Source organism: Trachymyrmex cornetzi, unplaced genomic scaffold, assembly GCF_001594075.2.
Source record: "Trachymyrmex cornetzi isolate Tcor2-1 unplaced genomic scaffold, Tcor1.1 scaffold272, whole genome shotgun sequence".
Lineage (NCBI taxonomy): Eukaryota > Metazoa > Arthropoda > Insecta > Hymenoptera > Formicidae > Trachymyrmex > Trachymyrmex cornetzi.
In genome coordinates, this window is record NW_017297394.1 from 687,978 (window position 1) to 707,409 (window position 19,432).

The 19,432-nt window shown below is 39.0% G+C and overlaps 1 protein-coding gene across 2 annotated transcripts in view; it reads right to left on the minus strand.

Moving 5' to 3' along the window:
* Scgdelta (sarcoglycan delta) overlaps window positions 1-1,484 on the minus strand; it is an 87,889-nt gene extending 86,405 nt beyond the window's left edge. The window contains exon 1 of one of the 2 annotated variants that reach the window (XM_018508838.1): window positions 1,071-1,484. The gene's annotated coding sequence lies outside the window, so the exon portion shown is untranslated. Of the gene's footprint in view, window positions 1-1,066 lie in introns of both variants that reach the window. The other variant, XM_018508837.1, reaches the window with a different exon arrangement.
* Window positions 1,485-19,432: the final 17,948 nt, after the last annotated feature.

Genomic DNA, 19,432 nt, shown 5'->3' on the forward strand with positions numbered 1-19,432 from the left:
GTACGTTATCGGCAATTACGTTTCAGATGGAGCGGCGTGTTCGTATCGTCGATCATTATCGACACGATTATCAAGGTGGAAACGCGCGCGATCGAGGCAAGTCTCTTTGCCATACGATGATACGATCACGTTCGGGGAAGTCGCAAGCTTCTCTCTCGTCTCGTGCCAATAGAAACTCTTCTCTTTTTCGTTTTTCCCTCGTTTTTTCTTTCGCCGGACAGTTAGTCACACAAACTCGCCGGGAATACACGGGAAATGTTATTCCCGCGCAAATTGTAAACGCGGTTACACCGCGACAATCGAATTACCAGTTATGGAAATTTCGTATACGTTCGGAAACAATGGTCATTATAAATACCAGGCCGTTGTGGCGCGCGATGGAACCGCGTATCGTAGATGATCATGGTACGAACAATAATGATTATTTCATTTCAATCAACCCGCGGAAATTGAACAGTTCTGGAGCCAAAACGAAAGTACGCTCCCTATAGCTGGCCCACCCGCCTGCTCGTTACGCCGCTACTCGATGAACGATGTCGATTTAAAACTATGTCTAATTATACATGCGCATATATTGCGGCATGCGCAATATATCCATTATGATGGGTTAACGAAGTTGGAAATCGATTTGATCGATCAGTTAAAGTAAATGATTGTCGAGCGCGTTTGACTGTTGGCCGATCCCGCGGATGATTTCATCACACCGATTATATCGCTACAATCGTGAGCTTTGACATCTGTTGCGGTATCACGACGTTACGAGATATTAATCAACGCAACAATCACAGATGTAGATATATACTGCAATTAACGCTCTAAACCTTTCGTTACATTTATCAATTTACTCCCCTTCGATCAAAGTATTAAACTATTAATAGCATCTCTTAATTAAATGAGGAGTTTAAGTTGTTCATTTTTGATAAATGAATTATTACGCGAATAATTACGATCGTTAGCGTCAACGTTATTACCATTCTCTTCGAAATGGCCAATTCAATCGCTTCTCCGATCGTCACACCGCGATTAATCGCGTCGCTTATCGGCTTATCACTCGTTCGCGACTTACCTACCGCGCGAACATTTATCTCGTAATGCAGCTCTGAGTAGCGACCGTCTGTTCCTCGTAAGTCTCATCCCGTCCACAATCTAAGATCAGCACTCTGTCACCGTACTCTCACCGCCACTATTCTCCGTGCCGCGCAATCCGTACCGAAGTGAATTCTTCGTTCCATCCATCCCGGGACAGTCAATTTGTCCTTATTTTCTACTGTTCCTCCGACTTTCACTCCGCTCGAGTTAAGTGTTTTTTTTTCCTCTCTTTCTTTTTCTCTCCCTTCTAGAGAAGGTAGACCTCACGCGCGCGCTCCGGAAGCCACCCCTTGGCGAAAGACGCGACGCGACTTTCACTCGATTGTGCCTCGGCCAAGTTGTGCTTGGCCCGAACGAGTAGCTCTTGGCACAGGAATCACTATCATTCGTTCCCCCCTCCGAGAGAGGTCTGAAATGAGAATGAAAAACAAGAAGAAGACGAGGTGGTTTCTCCTTCTCTCTTTCTTTTCCTCTCTCTCTCTCTCTCTCTCTCTCTCTCTCTCTCTCTCTCTTACCGATCTCTACTGGGGACTAGGAAGGCGAAAGGAGGACGAGAATGCGAGAAGGAAAACACCATCTACCGAGGTCTAGTGCCTCCGTACCGAAATACACTGGTCCGTAGGTCCATGCCTATATAGTTTACTCGGACGACAGAGAGCGACAGAGTGGGGCGCGGGGGGTTGGTGCGGGACAAAGGGTGTTGGAACGACTCTGGGTTAAAGTGGCGTCGCGTGTACAACCGCACCGGCGCGGCGGCGGAATATACGGCACTGCGACAGAGCGGACAGAGCGTTCCGCTCCGTGCCGTACTATCCTTCCGCTTCGTTCTTTCTCACCTACCCATCCCGTAGTCGCGTCGCTATTTTTCTTCCGAGCTCCGAGGGATTACGCACTCCTGCTCTCTCACGGCCCATCTCTTTTGTCTCCGAATGCCATGGATTCATCTGCGATTATATAGTATGTCAAGCGTCAAAGAACATTGAATCGCTTCTTGTTTTCGCTTTAACGCTCAAGAGAGACTATTTTCTATTATGTGCTGTACACGTAATGGAAAGTACACTGCGTTTGTTTTGCCTGTTTATTATTCATTATTTGTAAAAAAAAAAACCAAATTTAGTAAAGACCTATTGTCTAGAAAAACTAGAGAATTCTCTCTTTTTGTCGAAATGATTTCTTAAAAGATATTTTTTGCAAATGTTAAAGTATTACATAAATTTTGAAATTGTTAAATGAGATTTGTTCAATTTTCTAGATAAGTTTAATTTTGTTTTAAAGAAATTCTTTTCAATTTTTAGTATGACACTTGTTAAAATAATTATTTTATGAAAGTTCTCAAGTACCTTTTCAAATTTAATATTTAAAATAAATAGCTCTTAATTTTCTTTTCTTGATTCCACAAACATAAAAAGAAAAAAGAAATTTTAGAAGAAAAACTTAAAATTTTATATATTCAAATTCATCTAAAATTTTAATCTAATATCTTAATTTTGCTTGAAGAAGTTTTGTCCATATATTTCAAGATATTTTCATTACATAACAATATCAGAAAAGATCATTCTTTTAGTTAAAAAGAAAAAATCTACATATAGATAGTATTAACATTTTTATTATCTCATATTTATTATAGTATTTCCAAGTAATTACAAAGTATTGTATATGCATATATGTATGTAGAACTTATTATCAACAGTATAAACACAACATACAGAAAGAGAAGAAAATTCCATAGTAGAGAATCAACAGCACGTAGTTTCATCGTCTTTAACGCGTGTCTAAGAAGAAATTCCTTTAGGAGAACAAGATGGGCGACCATCGCGAATAAATATTTGTACAATGTTGTACGTGCTAGGAGAACATTTTCGGAGGTGAAGGACAGAATGGTGTGATTCCCACCGTTCCCATAGCCGTGAATTGTTAGCGACGCGGGCGGACTGCGTACTCTCTATATAGAGCTGATATGCAGCTGTAAGTGCAGACTTAGGATCAATGGTGGCATCAGCCTAATCATCCGGAAGTGTTGCCGATGTCCGCCACTAATCCGATCGCAGATGTTTCACTCCAGCTGATTCTCTCACCGGCCATTTCTCTCTCTGTTCCTCCTCGCATCTCAACAGGCGCAGGCTCGACGAACGGCCGCTTCGTGTATCTGTTCACGGTGTTTGTTTGCGGCCGCGTTAGCGGATTCTAATCGCGGTTACTCCGTTCACGCCCTAAATCTGCCACCGCCGCCAAACCGAGTACTTAAATCGAGTGAAACGCACCCGTTGTATAGCGCATTTAGGTTAAAGCACCTATTTTCAATTAGGCGCCCCGGGCCCGGGCCGCTTAGGCCGATATATCTCGCCCGCTTCGACGGTTCCGAGTCGTGAAACTGGCACGGTAAACGGAAATCTCTCGTTGATTAATAGCATAAGCGACTTTTTGCGATTTATCTTGTCGTCTCTTAAACGGTGCGTTTTAATAAAACGGAGATCTCGCGGGGAATTCGGACAAATGTAATATTGATCACTTGATTAATACTTTCGCATTTTTAGGCCCCGTTTGGAATCGATAATAAATCCATGAAGAATGACTCTTACGTTAAAGTTTGGTAAGCTGTAAACGCAAATTGCAATTGAAAAACATATTTTGCGTCTTTTATAAGAGTTCAAAATATTCTTCTTTACACTTTTATACTTTTATACTTCTCTTTGTAGCATGTAATTTTATTATGTTACTTGCAATACCGTCAACTATTTTTTTTTTCATTCTATTTGTAATGCATTTTTATATCATAATTGGAAACTGTGTTGATCAGTATTTTTTTCTTTTTTAAATTCTATCTTTACATCACTCATTCTCTCTCTCTCTCTCTCTCTCTCTCCGCGTTTTACTCCGTTTTCAATCTATATATTTGTTTACCACGCGTTTATCGTACTGGCGTTGATATACACGAAAACTGAGACTGGCGCCCGTAAAGTCTCGAATACCTCTCGCGAGGGAAGAGGAGAATGAAGTATGCTAGATGAAAAGAGGGGAAAAAATGGCAGTAACATCGTGGTCTATACGAAAAAGTGGCAGAAGAAGGGTGAAGAGAAGGTGGAGACGGAGGAAAAGGCTCGAAAACACGAGCAAACATGCAGCCGGAAAATATTTTTGAAGGGAAGAATGCGCGAGCGGACAAGAGAGCCACTCTCTAATTAGCTTGGTATACGGGGTGGCTTTTTGTTTAATTAACACGCTCGTAGTAAACTACCCCTTACGCTACGCGCAAGGCCGCCCGTTTTATCCGACGCGGCGCTTTACATTCCATTTTTTTCCCCGACCCATCCTCACAGGTTGGCCATCCTCCTTTCGCTCATGATAGAACCGATAGGTATTAGTTTACTTAAAACACGCGCTCAAGGGTATCGGGTTTAAAAGAGACGATGTGTTTCTGGGGTGCGCAGGGTAGGTGTGTCTCACCGACATGAACGGCTCTTTATCTCCCGTTGCGCGTCACATCTTTTTTCATTTCTTTTTTCACTGCCGGCCGGATAAAAACACCGGGCTTTTCCGGTGTCGTATTTTGACAATCGGCGAGTTTTTGCGCGCGCATATTTCGAATATCAGCGCCAAATCATGGCGTTTTAATCTCTGTTATTCTGAGCCGTCCGGGAAAACGGAACTCAAGTCGCACGGCCATTTAAACTCCCGAAATTCTATGAGAGAAGTAATCTTGTTAATAGAAAACTCCGGAGCTTATTGGCACTGCGCCCGTCACTGATTGATTGCTCCATCTTTGCGAAGCTCTTAGACATCGCCGTTTATTTGATTAGAATAAAGGGCGAAGTCGACTCTTTGTTTCCATTTTGTTACGCTCGAACGACTCTATTATCTTACAACCAGATTACATCAAGACGTGTCCGTCTCTTTCTCTCCTTTTCTTTTTCTTGCTCTCTTCGCGTAAAAATAAGTCTACGTTGAAAGTGCAAACCTCGCCGGAGGATGAAAGAATAATATTATGACTAAAACATAATAGATATTTCATATTCCTAGCTTCTGCTGCATCCGTATAGTGACAGTTGGCTACGATAATTCTCAGTAGTTTCGTTGGAATTAAGTATCTAATAAAGTATTAGAGTAATAAAAAATTAGGTTTTACTGCGTTCTTCAAAGAACGTATTTTAATAGGTGCGTTAACACACATTTTTCATCCATTTCCGAGATTTTGATCACTAATGGCAGAATTATTCTGCAGCTTACGACTAGTATCGCAGTTCGGGGAGATATCCGAAAAAGCAGAATGAGAGTGAACCGCGTGTCGAATGCGGACCCAGCTCTTTTAGTTGTCGCAGCGTTGAGATACGCGCGCGACAGCCACTTCCGTGCACGCTTTCGCGTTACAGTCTGGCAACGAAACGCGCTCCTCTCTCTCTCTCTCTCTCTCTCTCTCTCTCTCTCTCTCTCTCTCTCTCTCTCTCTCTCTCTCTCTCGAGCGACTTTATTTCGACAAATTGAGGGGCATATCTTGGTCTCCGGTCTGTACGTTAGCCGGTGAACGTTAGCTGCAGGTGGCGCGTGTATTTATAGCTGCGTCGTGACTCCTCTTCCTCTTCGCCAACAACACGCCGGTCCTCCGCCGTGTTTTCGTGCAACTCCTCACTGTGCCTCTTTCTCTCCTCTCCCTCTCTCTCTCTTCCTCTACCCTTCGTCTTCTTCCCGCTATCTGTCGGCTGTTGCTTGGGAAAGTCTAGCTAGGAGGCGCTAAGCCGGCTGGATATGAACGGTGACTTCCGTCGGAAGACCCCGGACGAGCAGGAGCGCTGTTGAAAAATGGGTTTAGCTGACGGAATTGTGCGGGAGTCTCGAAGCGAGATTATCTCGAGTCTCGTTCCGCCGTCGAACCCGCCGGTCGCGCGAAACGGAAATAAACGATCGAACGGCGCGTACGTGCGCCATGAAGAGTACGAGGACTCGACGCTGATCGGAATCCGTCGATCGCCGTTACGTGCCGCTCGTACCGTTCCCGATGACGGCATGAATTTTTATGCGCGTCGGAAAAATCGTTTTCCGAGTGTTCCTGCAATCGGAATATCGATTTCGACAGTCGGAGAGATTTCCCAAAACGTACGCGTGTCGAAAAGTGTATTTTCATGGCACTCTCAGACCGAGAATCTCGAAATCTGACTGTTCCGATTCCTCCTTCGTGCGAATCGCGTATGCGAAGTATCTGAACTCGCGATCAGACCCATCAATGACTTTGAGGATGGAAAATCGTGTGACAAATTTCAACAGACAATTCATGAAGCTCGTTATTGATTGCAATGGACCGTTCGCATTTGTTCTTTCTGGATTCTTTGCACGGAAATGAGATCAGGATCTTGCACGCTCGCAGAAATAATTGTGATAATCGCGAAACGTGCCGCGCAACCGGCGACTCCTAACGATTCACGTATTTAGCCTCCCACGTCCGCTAGGGGCTGGTCACAACGGGACGGGTCAACACTTTTACATCCGACTAAGCCCGCCGCCATCAGATAACGTTTCGCGAGCAACGACACAGCCACGGCAGTCACTTTCAGCTGGCGCCGAAGCGACCCGTACGTCGCACCTAAACGGTTAAAGTCTTGTCCAAACTCGGCGAAGCTCGTTTGCTCCGCGGCTGCCGTTATCTCATAGCTGCGATCTCCTCTCAATCTCCACAAGACCGCCTTTACCGACCCGCCGCCGCCGCGGCTGCTTTCTCCTCTTTTCGACTCGCTATCTCTCCCGGAGAAAGGTAAGAGAAACGGCCCACGGTCTTTCTAGATTATTTTCGATAACGACAGAGTTACGGGGATTTAAAGATGCCGTGGATTCTTCTCGCCCTTCTTATTGTTAGACAAATACGAAAATGTACTCAATAAGAACCTCAGCACAAAGATGATTGTTACTGAGTCGTGAAATGTGAGTCGTAGTCATAGGTCAATTTACAACTATGACTTATGTTTCACGACTCAGTTGCGGCAAATCTTTGTGTTTAGGCCCTACACAATTTTAAGATGACCAGGGTCCTTATTCTTGAAAAGAAACATATAAGAAAGACTAGTATAGGTAACGTATGCTGCAATATCTCTTTAGTTTTTGTATACGTTTCTTCTTAAAAATAGAAGCCCAGATAAGCAAGGATAAAATTTACGACAAATTTGATCAGGTATAACAAGTGCTTTTAATATATATATATATATATATAACGCATTCGTGGATAGATATTTTTAGACTCATTGACATTCGCGATATTTTGAGACATGAAACGGTTTAATAAATTTAGAGAGAAAGAGATTTTGGGAATCAATTTAATATTCATTATTTTATATTTGTGTAATCGTGATTTCATTAAAACCTTACACAAAGTTTGCTTTTAGAAATTTATGAAATTCTTAATTTTATTAAAATATATATCATATAAAGTCATGCCTTTCTTGAGATAAAGAATTTAAAGTAGTTTGAAATAATAAATTAATTTACATAAATAATTTTCTGTACGAAAACAATTTTTATTTTAAAAATAATAAATTTAATAATCTTTCTCATAAATGAAATAATTATTTAATTAATCCAATTATTGTTAAAAGGAAGAATTAAATAATTCAACATATAAGTTAAAAATAGCTGTGAATAATATACATTTATATATTAGTGACACAGCTAACATTAATGACATAAGAATATAAAATGCAATAATAGTAATTAAATTGCAAATAAATATTTGAAATATAAAAACTAAAATATTCGGTGTATATTTTGCAATACGTTAAATATTTCGTAGTCGTGAAATATACTGTGTGTAATGCAGCGTACAAAGTCGCCGTCCTATTTGTGCTCCGAATTTCTAACATAAACAATAGCAAAAAATTGCTCCATGTATTATTACGTTCCATAAACAAATACATTCAAGATACATTATTTAGCTATGAATCTTCTTGCATTAAACTTTTTAAATACTTCGTATCGATCATCAAATATAATTGTTTTCAATTTAAAAGTATGAATATACAGGGTATCCCAAAATTCGCGCATTCGGAGTACAGGACATGATTCTTTATGCTAAAACAAAGAACTTTTTCTTTTTGCAAAATTACGTTTGACAAATAGATTTTGTAGAAGAGCAGGTTGAAGTTATACAAATAAACGCAAAAATTATTTATCGAATGTAATTTTACTATAAGAAAAAGTTCGTTTTAGCACAAAAAACAACTTTTTCCTTTAGCAAAATTGCGTCCGATAAGCAGTTTTTACAGGAGAACAGGTTGAAATTAACAAATAAACACAAAAATTATTTATTGGACGCAATTTTGCAAAAGGAAAAAGTTGTTTGTTTTAACATAAAGTATCATGTACTCTGAATGCGCGAATTTTGAGAACCCTGTATATACATGATCAAAGCCAGATTGTTTATTAAAAATTGAAATAAAAATGCAAGAAATACAATATTCATAGTAAATTTAATAAAGATTAAATATTTCGAAACGGTAACATGCAACGGTTGGTACCTTGATGTTTGACATACAGTATTGCGTTTGTGTATACAATGTCGCCGCGTTACCATTCGTACAGTGACACTCGAATAGACAGGCAGCAGGACGAGTCGCTCTTTTTCGTTATCTCTCGAATTACGATCATTTTTTATAAAAAAATCAATAATTAATCCATACAGTTAATTAACTATTACGACTACTCACCGAAGCAGATATTCGCCCGTCTTAAACCATGTTATAATACTTGACATAGGAACAACTGATTCAAACAATTCAAGTAATGAAAAGTCATAAAATATCAAACGTCGTTTATTAATAGTATTTTGTGTGTTGTGCATCGTGTACGAAAGTGCCTTGCAAAGTATCGCGCGTTATATTCTGACAGTTAAAGTGCGCTAATTAATTATGTTCGTGAGTGAATATTGTATGAGTGCAACAAAATCTAGGAAGAGGATGGGAAGAAGGAAGTCTAGGAGACAAGTGATGGCAAAGCAACTATGAGGTAAGTGCAATTAATTTTTTTATATTTTATGTGTTTTTTAAAGATTACGTATTATCAACAAAGACAAATAAGGAATTCAAGTGGATGAACTAAAAGAAGTCAATATTAATACAATATTTAATCCGAATAATTTTGTAGAAGAAAAATTATTTTCAAGTAAAAAGATACGTATTATAATTTCATATATACATTTTGCCAAGAATTATTTGCCGATTTATTAAGTATTATGCATTTTATTATGAATTCTCGACGTCCACCGATGAATTTGGAGATTTGTAAAAATGAGAAGAACTATCGGACAATCCGTAACCAAGAGCTAGTCCTTTAAACTATAACGGATTTGACCTATTTTAAGATTTTGACGAATTATCCGTTAGAACTGATATCTGATCACTCTATGTCAATCTAATATGTACTAATACTGTTATTAATTAATTGGTTAAGATACACTGAAAAAGGCTTAGTAAGCCGAAACGTTACGTTTGTATATCGTTGATAGACTTTTACGAGACTTTAGTTGATTTTAATTTTATATGTAATTTTAATTTTTATGTAATTTAAGTGAATAATTATTAAATATTATATAGCTCGAATTAAGCCTTGAATTCGCGTCAAGAATTATTTTGTTAAAAACATACGAGCATTCAAATCATATATTGTGCATTTTATCAAATAGTTACGGCACAAATAATATTATTAGAAAACAGAACGTTTTTCAAATCTATCACTATTTATGCGATTTTCTTTTTTATTTCGTTTATATATCGAAATTTTCAAACCTACATGCTCAGCGAAACTTATAAGCAAGGCAGGGAAAGATCCTGCAGTATAAAAGGATATCTGGTTGTTAAACTGGAAGTGACAACGATTTTTCTCGGATATGTCTTGTATAAAGCGGGACGTGACCCCTTTTAGTCGGCGCAGGGATCGGGCTATTAAGGGAGGATGATCGATGATTTGCACCATCCATTATACTCAGTGACCGGGAATGTAACCCAGAGGCGTTATTTGCACGAATAATGCTTTTGATTTTTTTTTAAGATGTAACATGAACGAAAGAGTTTCAAAAGTAGAGGCGTGTTTTGCGAGTTCGCTTAATTTTCGACAGAATTTGAGATTTTCAATTTTAGCAATTTATCTCTCTATTCGGATATTTCGCATGTACTTATATAATACCGATTATGATAATTCATGAAATAAATCACGACATAAACTTCCCTTCTTACGAATCGTTTGGTAATGAAAAAAAGAGATAAAGATATATAAGTAAATTACCGTTATATACAATACTTTTCATATCTGCACATAAGATAAGGTGGTATAATTTCGCACACTTCTGAACAAAATATAATTTGAATTCAATTTTCAAAGTTTAAGTTTGTTTTTTTCTCTGTTTGATTATTTTTCACACAATGAGATCAAGGTCACGAAACTTGAATTTCGAAAATTAGATTCAAATTTTATTTCGTTTAAAATTGTTTCATGTTCGAAATTATATCACTTACATATATCCATATAATCATTATTGCATTTAGGCCCGATTGCACTTAGAATAATATTCAATGAATTCACTGCAGTATAATTCTCTTGAGATTACTGTGAATCAAACTCGCACTTATTAATATTATACATAAGGTACGTTTATGCAATGTATCAAAAATTTATTCACAACTTATATATAACATGAAATTATTCTTTATATTCAGGCAATTTTTGAATAACTTAAGAATTTTTATTGAGTAGTTTAAGAATTAAAAAATGATAAATACAAAATTCTACCATATTTTTATTTTAAAAAGTTCAATCTAGCTACCATCTGCATTACAGTCCACAGTACAAAATTACCGCGAAGTATCTCCGTAAAGAGTTAATAGTCTGTTACAAATGATATTAACACGTTTTTCAAAAAAACATCCGGGCGAAATGAGTGTACTACTGGTAGACTCCACAGAGAATGTTCTTGCTGCAGCAGCAATTCTACGAGAATTCGCGGAACGTTGTTTACCTCTCGTAACGTAAACTCAACTTCTAATAACACAAAGTTAATTCTAACAGGATGATGCCTATCGATCGAGGTTGTTATTACAGGATAATGACGGACATAATACCAGTGTCTGTAGAGTATCCTCACACCGGACTTGCAAGCGATATGGGATAGGGCACAAAACACATCCTGGACCCGTTAGAGTGGTAGAGGATCAACGAGGAGTAAGAGGCATGCTACTGAAGGTACGAACCACATAATCAAGCCACGTCACAATGGTATGCCGCTTATACGTGCGTACCCTCCGTATTGGCGCCTCACGTCGTTGAATGGCAAATACCAACGTGTCGTACGCCGGATATAGGACACTTATACAAGGAACTGCGGTTGATTATTGCATGCCCATAGCAAAGAGCAGTCGACCTTATCCCTACGACGAATCCAACTCTCATCGATTTAGTCTCAACGTTATATTAGGAATGTTGGAGTATATCGATGGCGTGCAATTACCGTTATGCTCGTACATCGAATTTTCATGTCGATCGAATACTCTACATTCTATATGTTAAATTAACTTTCCGCAACATGAAATTTTAACTCTTCCGTTAATAATAGGACTCTTTGAGAAGGACAAATTTCATTTTTTTTTATTATTATAAAATCTTAAAAAATTCTTGTATACCTTTCAAAGTTTTAATAAGTTTTAATGAATTCTTACTATCCTAAAAGTCGATCCTAAAAGTTGTATTTTATTTATTTTACTATCATAGAAGTCGAATTATATTTTACTTACTTTTTAAGATCCACCAGAATTCACAATCAAAATATCAATTAATATAGACAATTTTTTAAAAAGATCTCATGTTACCAACGAAGGTTTAAATATCATAACTACCTCAATAATGAAATTGTATCCCTTAAGATTTGATAAGTTAGTTACAACGTTTTCCATTAACAGAACTAATGCGCACTCAATGCACTTTAAAGCCGTTATACATAAATTGACTTAAAAATGCACATTCAATAAAAATATAGAAACGAATTAAACCGCGATAATATTCAATACATTTTATTGTACTATTTGATAAAATACACATTGGGTATTTTATCAATTAAGATATCTCACTTTTACGTTTAAATTAGAATAGTATATAACAGATTTAATGTGCACTGAGTTCTACCAATAAAAAACGTTTATTAGTTGAAAAACGTTCCATATCCGTTCATCATATTTGAGGCTAGAAAATTCTTCTTTAATCTTCATCTAGATATTAAGTGAAATGAACTCGCGTGAAAATAAATTTGTTGAGAACGCTCGTATTTTTTTTAAATACGATTTTGCAAAAAATTTAAAGAAAATCTATATTCGATCATATTCTAAAATAGAGGACATTAAATACGAATCTCTTAAGTAGGAAAGACGGTCAACAGTATACGTATAGAGCAGTATTCGTGGCCGATCGTGTGGCGAAATTCCATAGGAGACAATTCGTTTGGATAAAGCTGAATTGCGTAAATAGTCTTGAGCGACTTGTCTAACCCTCTCAGAGCGCTTAACTTCTTCTCTCCAACATGTCAGGGAATCAAGGTACGTAGACGAAAGAAAGAGGATGAGGGAAAAACGTGATACGAAGAGCACGCGAGAAGAAAGGAAAAGAAAGAGACAGAGAGAGAAAGCGAGAGAGCGAGGTCAGGCAGGGAGGAAAAGACGGAGAGAGAAAGTAGGGTCGACTGTAAAAGCAACAGGTGCCGACGTCTAGCTAGCTAGCAAGCAAGCAGCTCTTGCAAACCCCACACCACATCCCGCTCTCGTTTCCATCCTTTCTCTCTCTCTCTCTCTCTCTCTCTCTCTCTCTCTCTCTCTCTCCCCCTCTTCGAGGCTTTCGTGTAATTCTCTCTCTCTTTCTCTCTCTCTCTCTCTCTTTCTCTTTCTTTCTCTCTTGTACTTTGCTCCTCTCTCTTTCCTTCTCGCTTCTCACCGTCGCGACTACCCTCGAGCAGATCCCAGCGAGATAGCAAAAATGTTTAATGGGGTGAACTCGCCGGAAAATACCAAGCGACCCGCGTCTTCTCATAGCACCACCCTGAAAATGTCGTTTTCCTCGATCAGTTTCGCATTAACGTTCCGAGCCTGCTTATCGAGGGCCTTTTCGTGTTTAGTGAGGATCTTCCTTTAAAGGACCAATGTATCTCTCAAGCACCGCGTGAATTTCTTCCATGAGATCGGTGCTTGCTGCACTGCGCGTAATTCTTACACGGCGGTTGCATTGCGAGTATTGCTGGTTGACATTTTCCTTCGAAGAGATAGAACCGCGAAAGAAAGTGCATATAAAGTGAGTATACATTCGTCGTATCTCTTTTAAAACTATCTTTAAATTTATATTTTCCATATATTCTCTATATAATAATATCTTAATATATTAACACTTTAATTATAAGACGCTTTAAAAGAGCCACTTGATGATTTTATTTTTAGTATAATTTACTTTGACATAGAAAGAATTCATAAAAAGAAAAATTTCATTGTACTTTTTTCACATTAATGCAATTGCTATGCTAATTTCTTTAATGGCAGAGATGTATATAGATATCTCTGATAGCTACATAAGCGATAGTTGGAGAACGAAATTTGCTTAGCAACGAGGGATGTCTTCTTTCTCACGGAGAATCCCACAATAAATGCCAGGGGAACAAATGCAGCAATAAATGTTAAAGAGATCTCACTCGTTCCGAGAATGCGGCTTTAAAGCGAAGAAAGCTCCTACGGGCCGTGAAAGAATTCCGAGAGGGATCGAGATTACTTGGGTGGGCACGGAACTTCTGATGGGAATAAATGAAACGCATTAATAAGACCGCGAGTATTTTACGTGCGGGTCTCTTGCATAATAAAATTTATAGGATGTTTAAAAAATTGTCCGGTAATCCAATATTTTGCTCCGTGCCGCGTTTATATTTGATTCTTATTAATATCGAAATCTTGCGCGAAGAAAAAACCGATTACATTCACTGGCGGTGGGATAGTTAATCAGCAGTAGGTGTTTCAACGGGGCGTTGTATTATAATTATGTATTTTTCTAAACGTTAACGATACGCTATTTTATTATTATCATCTTGATAGAATTTCAATGAGAACCAATTAATTAATGAGAAAATTGATAATCACGGGATCAATTATATCGCGAAATTATTATACGCAATCGAGTATATAGAATGTACTAAGCTTAATGAAATGACGTAAATCCGTCGTTAAATTAATTTACCACCAATCATACAATTTTGAATTTATATCCAGACTCCATCCAGCACGCGCGGTGGCGCTCGAAAATTCAGTGATTTATTGGAGATTTACTTTCGGTCGATGCGTGAATGGTCGATCGTAGTCTACCAATACAATTTGTCGAAGGTATAATTTATAGTCAAACACTCAAACCATTCCCGAGAGAATGCTTTCCCCGTATTATTAGATAAAATACATTATAATATATGCATTTCTGTAATCCTGTCGTCGATTTGCTTTGTCGTAATAGGGATTCATATTCGTTCACGTGTATAGTTAGACCTAAAAGGTTACAATATTTTTTTTTCGATGGGTTTCGGAATGCAACTTGCTCACCGAGCGATTGGTTCTTATTCACGGATCGACAAATAAGAACCAATCGTTCGGTGAGTAGGCTGCATTCCGAAACTCATTTAAAAAAAAGTGTTACAATCTTTTAGGCCCTGACTATAGATTTGCGAATTTTCGTGTCGGTTACTAAGTATGAGAGACACCGTGCGAATCGTGCTTTGGTCCGCGATTTTTATACGCAGTTTAGATATTTTTGTCTGGGCAATTCCGTACCGAGCGCGCCGAGGAGCACGTTCCTTCGCATGTGTACGTCGTGTACATCAGAATGGCGCGGCGCCCGGGAGTAGCAGATGGAGGGTTCTGCCATCGTGCGAGCCTCCGCAGCATAGAAGGTGGTGGCCGGTGATTCGAATTTGGAGCAACGGACTTTATCGTTGCTCCGCAACTGCACGAAACGCTGTCTAGCCTGCCGTCGCGTATTAAACATTACCGAGGGGTCGTTTTACGATCCCTTGAACATATCGTATTAATGTCGTTCCCTGTACAGTCGCGCGGCGCTGCGGCTTTACGTTGCTCGCTTCCAATTTAATGCGTTTCCCTGCCGCGAGATCTTGCCGTTGTGCTGCATACGGAGCGACACACTTGGTCGGCGGTCCAATGAATACGATTACGAATGCATACGACAACGATCTTAATGACAAACGTCTACCGAATCGGGAAACTTCATTCTCTTTGATAACTTCCATTATCTCTATACCCGTGGTGAAATAAAGCATGGATCTTTGCAATTACCTCTTATATGGTTATTAATGATAACAATTATATATATATAATTCTAATATCAGGTATAATTGTATAATTTCTCATAACTGAAATAGAAACAGTCATTACTATTCCTATTTCAATAAAGAGAAATTTATCTTAAATTATTCTTGATAAAGCTTTAATATATCTAAAGACAATAATAATTCAAGACGTTTCTCTCTCGTTTTCTCTTGCTCAATCGATTGACCGAGAATATCTTTCCTTAGAACCTTTATTTATTTTATCACGGAATTTTCTTAGAGTGCAGGCATCGTAATTACGCGATAAATTTTTCGTTGCTTCTTTACCGTTAAACACGATCGTTACAGAAAAACAGCCGCTGTTGCTTCTTGTAGTCTATCCCATGCCGCGGAACGAACATAGAAGCGTCGTCGTAAAGAAACGCCGATGAAGGGAAACTCTCACTTCCTATGCTAATGCCGAGGGCGAGGTCTTCGTTGTGTTCATAAAGACGGTGCGCTTCTCCCGCGCGAAATAAGACCATTGCGGCAGCAGCGCAGAGAAAGAGTAGAGGGAAAGATGCGAGGGGTTGTTATGCCCGCGGCATCTGCCACCACTGCATCCGATATGCGATATTTTCTTTGCCAAAAGTGCGCGCCACCCGCACAATCGACGCGACATGAAAAAGTCGAACCTTCGTTTTGAGTCATTTTTTTACAGGTTCGTGAGTTAATAATTTTCCACTGCTGTCGTAAATAAAATCTGTACATATAATAGTTTATCTATAATTAATTAATTACATAAAATGTGTGATAGATAAAGTCTGTCATATTTTCTATTAAAGCTGTGCTCTGTAAATCATATTAAGCTTTTTGTGTAAAAATTTTTCGATTAAAATTTTTTCGAAAGGGAAATACTATATATCTTCCTATGAAATATTATCCTTTATAATTTCTCATTACAATCGGAAGGAAATATTAGACAATGTTACATCATATTACAGTATTGATAGTTCAAGGTAACTCCTAATGCTTCTGCTCGATGAATATCCAAACCAGTATACACTATTGCACTATACAAATGAGATAACGTATGTCGACGTAACGATGCGATAATTGTACATGACAATGCAGTAAAATTTAGTTCGCATAAACGCGCCGCATTTGGATTTATCGGACGCATGACAAATGAACGCATTGTCTGTAGTCAACATCATCAACAATAATGCGTTTTAGTTGGTGACGTCACGTATGATATGCTCAACTAATTGGAGGTTTATTTTCGATGCGGTGTTACGTGATAGTAAGTAGATAGAACACGCGCGATTGAAATATTTGTGAAATCGGCTGCACGAATCGAGCGCACGTAGAGACAGGAGGCGTTCGCGTTATGTCATTCCACGTTTCCGCGGCAGATCGGCTTGATTCCGCCCCAATCGAGCGAATTCAAGCGAAAGGCGAACGTCGTATCGAATCCCCTGGCGATGTTACGTGTCTGATTTAATGTTTGGGGACTCGATGTCGCGGGCTGCCTGGTGTTTCGGTAAACGTTTTATCTACGGCGCTCTGACACTGATAGGATTTCAGACTGGCTTTTTCTCTCTCTTTCTCTCTCTCTCTCTCTCTCTCTCTCTCTCTCTATCTATCTTCTCTTTCTCTTGCAAACACAAGTTCCCACTGAGAGAATTTGTAGACGGAAATGGAGAGATAGAGTCTACTAGAGACGAGACGTGCGAACGTTTGATCCCGCATGATCTTTCTGTGCAAAGTGTACGTACGGAGAAAGGAAACTTTGATCGCGACTGACCGATTCTACGTTTGCACTCGAATTAATCTGACTAATAGCGTTTTCCACTGGGAAAACTGGTGCAGCACTAGCGCCGTGCTAGGTTTAGATGAAAACTGCACTAGTACACTAATAGTGCAGGTTTAGTGCGGTTCAATGGAATATATTATTAGACATCCATTTTATTGACATTTATTTTATAACACCCCTAAAAATATATATAACTATGTTCGAACTTAAATTACTTATTTTATGTTCTGATTCATTTATTTATTTAAAACATTCTTTTAAATTAAATTTTTACATTTAAAGAATTTTAAACGTCAAAATGTCATCGCATAGCTATTATTAGAAACATTGAAACTAAACAATGTCATTGTTATAACATTAATTACAATAATGTAATATCATATCGTAACATAATATAATACCTTAGCACGAACACAACCTCAATTTCAATTTACACTGGTCTCCACTGACTTCAAAGACAGTGGAGCAAAAGTTGAACTCAGTGCAAGTTTTTTGCACCAGTTTTATCAATGGAACATTAAACACTGAACTAGTTTTCACAGTGGAACAACACAATTGCACTCAGTGCGCACCAGTGTTGCACCAGTTTTCCCAGTGTAAAATGCTACAAGATCGGGAATAACGGACGTTTTCGCGGTGATTAGAAGCGACAAGGCAGATCGATGATGTCCAAGATGATGATACAGCATCACGCAGAATCGTCATGATAGCGATAGTACGAACGATGACACGTTATATGATGATATATCGAACGTGATCGGCATCCGAAATAGAAACGAGCCGTGAGTTTCGGGTGCATGCCAAGCCGAGTGATCAATATCCGATGTACCCGTGGCAGTCTCATAAACCGTGACACGTGTAAAGGAAACATCAATTATCAATCGCATGTAAATTAACTCGCCATTGGGGATAGCGCTGTCCCTTTCCGCGGCAAGTGGGATTGTCACTTTCCTTTCGCGCAGCTCGAAATCGTAAATCTGCCCAATTGTTTCATCGACAGAGAGACACGAGATGCGAATGTGGAAGAAGGAGAGACAAAGGTAGAGCACGAGCACGGTCGAACGGTTATAGTTTGCAGGTTGTCTGTTGCTGCAGTAACAATTCCGGCCGCGTGATAATCAAATCTAATCCCTGGAAGCTTCGGCAGACTAACTGGTAACCAATGTTATATCGGCTTAGTATATCGTATGAAAGAGAATGGTACACGAGTAGAGGCAGCGCATAGATTTCAAAATATCGGATTTCGTATGCAGCTCCCGATCTTTAGCCTCCGGGGGCTCCGAAGCGATATCTATTTAAGGTCGAAGAACCATAGGAGAGCTAAACGCAGATATTTGAATTAAGACGTCGACGTCGTATTTTCTCTCTTTCATTCCTTCTCTCTCTCTCTCTCTCTCTCTCTCTCTCTCTCAGTGCTTCCAAGACCATCAATCAACTAGCCTGTCATGTTCCGTTTTACAAACGCTTCTTTTAAACGAAATATTCCGTGTCTATTAAAGCAAATCGATTTGTCCGCTCGTGCAACAAACGCGACGCGATGTCGAGCATGATTCTACCTTTAGGACCAGTTATTATTTGATCACATACAATTTTTAAAAATTCTATCTTCGTTTTTAGAATTCTAAGTATTCTTTTTATTAAACGCGTTAGGATTATGCTTTGCATCTAAACAAAACCGAAATCAGAGTCAATCATAAACAGTTCATCACTTCGATTCTTTATCACTTCGATCGAAATGCTAATTTTCAATCTTATCGTTGTCTCGTTTACCTAATAATCGATATGAGAATGCTACGATAATTTGTCAAAATTCGTCTTTTATCTCGTCGGAGAAACGAAAGATGAAGTGGCAGCCTAATCAACGCCAATTTAAAAATCCTCGTCACGTTGCTCGATATCTCCGGTCATTCTTTTTCGGGAAAGAGTGCGCCGCGTTAGAAGGATGGGAAACGACAGAGGGTTCTGAAGGTAGAAGGTAAAGGGAAGAGTTAGGAGAAACGTGCCGTACCGTGAAGAGCATCATGCGCAATCTTGTATGCAAATCAGGGAAGAAGGACGAGGTGGTGTCGGACGGCGGCATGGGGAGGGCAAGAGGGTAGAGAGAGAGAGAGAGGGGTGAGAGGGCACGCGAGGTAGGTACTTTAAGAAAAATTTGTTCCCTCAAGATTTCTATATGCAAATGCGACATCGCCGACGCTCTCTCTACAGCTTTTCACGACTCAGCTCGGCTC